The sequence below is a fragment of the Colobus angolensis genome, unplaced genomic scaffold (genome assembly GCF_000951035.1).
Source record: "Colobus angolensis palliatus isolate OR3802 unplaced genomic scaffold, Cang.pa_1.0 Scaffold11, whole genome shotgun sequence".
NCBI lineage: Eukaryota > Metazoa > Chordata > Mammalia > Primates > Cercopithecidae > Colobus > Colobus angolensis.
Window position 1 is genome coordinate 1736266 of NW_012112030.1, and position 2537 is coordinate 1738802.

The following is a 2537-nucleotide window of genomic DNA, read 5'->3' on the forward strand; positions in this document are numbered from 1 at the left end:
TTTTTTTGTATCTTTAGTAGAGAGGGGGTTTCACTATGTTGGTGAGGTTGGTTTTGAACTCCTGACCTTGTGATCTTCCTGCCTCAGCCTCCCAAAGTGCTGGGATTACAGGCGTGAGCCACTGCACCCAGCCAATTTTTTTGTATTTTTAGTAGAGACAAGATTTCACCGTGTCAGCCAGGATGGTCTTGATCTCCTGACCTCATGATTCGCTCGCCTCGGACTCCCAAAGTGCTGGGATCACAGGCGGGAGCCACCGCGCCCGGATGATGTATGGACTGGACTCTGTTCCAGCCATCTCTTTATCTATCCTTATGCCAATACCACATCGTCTTGATTACAGTAGCTGTGTAGTAAGTTTTGAAAGGTAGGAAGTATGAATCCTTTAACCGCGTTCCTTTTCAAGATTGTTTTGTTTCTTTTAGGTCCCATGCAATCCTGCATGAATTTTAGGATCAGCGTGTCCATTTCTGGGGTTTGGGGGGACAGTTTCAACAGGGATTGCATGGACTCTGTAGATAAATTTGGTATCAACATCTTAACAATATTAAGTTTTTAGACAATAAACATAGGCTGTCCTATGATTTTATGTAGACCTTGTTTAATTTCTTTCAACAATATTTTTTACTATGCAATTATTGCATTTCTTTGGTTAAATTTATTCCGAAGTATTCTATTCATTTTGATACTATTCTAAGTAGACAGTCTTCTTAATTTCATTTTCCGGTTGTTCATTGCTAGTACTTAGAAATGCAACTGAATTTTTTTTTTTTTTTTTTGAGACGGAGTCTCGCTCTGTCGCCCGGACTGGAGTGCAGTGGCCCGATCTCAGCTCACTGCAAGCTCTGCCTCCCGGGTTTACGCCATTCTCCTGCCTCAGCCTCCAGAGTAGCTGGGACTACAGGCGCCCGCCACCTCGCCCGGCTAGTTTTTGTATTTTTAGTAGAGACGGGGTTTCACCGTGTTAGCCAGGATGGTCTCGATCTCCTGACCTCGTGATCCGCCCGTCTCGGCCTCCCAAAGTGCTGGGATTACAGGCTTGAGCCACCGCGCCCGGCTGCAACTGATTTTTGTATATAGAAAAGCCCGGAACTAGTAATGTAACTGATCTTGTATCCTGCAACTCTGCTGAACTGGTTTATGGCTCTAATTGTTTTTTGTAGATTCTAATTATTTTTGTAGATTCCTTAGGGTTTTCTATATATAATATCATGACATTTGCAAACACAGATAGCTTTACTTCTTCCTTTCCATCACACAAGTTTTTTTAAAGGCAGGATGACATTTGTGACATTGATACGCTAACGAAGAGCATTCATCTCATTGCAAAGGGTTTGTTCAAGTAGTATATCTTAGTGACACACCAGAACCTATGACTCAGGACCAGTATTTTACAGCCTTCATGTTAGAAATAAAATACCAGGATTTCTTGAACTTAGAACTCTGGCACAGGTGCATCATCAACGCTTTACTATTTCCCAACATTGGATTTTTTTTTTTAGAAAGAAATCAAAAACATATTATTGAATATATTTTAAAACCACTGAGATTAAAAGGTAAACTTCATGTTATGCATATGTTACCACAATAAAAAAACAGTTGAAATTCAACATCAGAACATGAAATACTTTCCAACGAAGCCAAGGGTGGGATAAGAAATCTATTTGCCACCATCACCCAGGGTTAAAACAATCTTCCAAATTTTGAATGTAGTGTGCTTACAGACGTAGGTCCTGGTGGTGTGGCAAATCACCTTCCCTGAGAATGTCCACCACAGTTCTGAGTTCAAGTTTCATCAGTTTATCTAGGACTGTCTAACAGCCACAGAACACTGGATGTCGTTCCCAAAGTCTGACACCAAGCTGAATTTAAATAATCTAGTGATGACAATGTCCTTCTCCTTGATTTAAAACAGAGACACTGTTGTTACTTTTTTAGCGTTTCAATACATTATTTTAAAATTTGAGACAAAATTTTTTGAGACAGGGTCTTGCTCTGATGCCCAGGCTGGAGTGCAGCGGTGTCATTATAGCTTACTGCAGCCTTGACCTCCCAGGCTCAAGCAATTCGACCACCTCAGCCTCTGCAGGCAACTGGGACCACAGGTGGTGCACCATCACGCCGGCAGGGACTTTTTTTTTTCCAAGACAGGGTCTCACTCTATCACCCAAGCTGGAGTGCAGTGGCATGATCTTGGCTCACTGCAACCTTCGCCTCCTGGGTTCAAGTGATTCTCCCACCTCAGCCTCTCCAGTGGCTGGGATTACAGCCGCCCACCACTATGCCCAGCTAATTTTTGTATTTTTAGTAGAGACGGAGTTTTGCCATATTGGCCAGGCTGGTCATGAACTCCTGACCGCAAGTGATCCGCCCACCTTGGCCTCCCAAAGTGCACGGACTACAGACATGACCCACTGGCAGTGCCCAGCTGACCATTTTTTAAGCAGCCCAGTTCTCTCTCACTCAATGGACGTGGCCCCAGCCCTGACTGCAGAGATCTGTCCCTTCACTCCACTCGGTTCCTTGTCCCAGCTTCC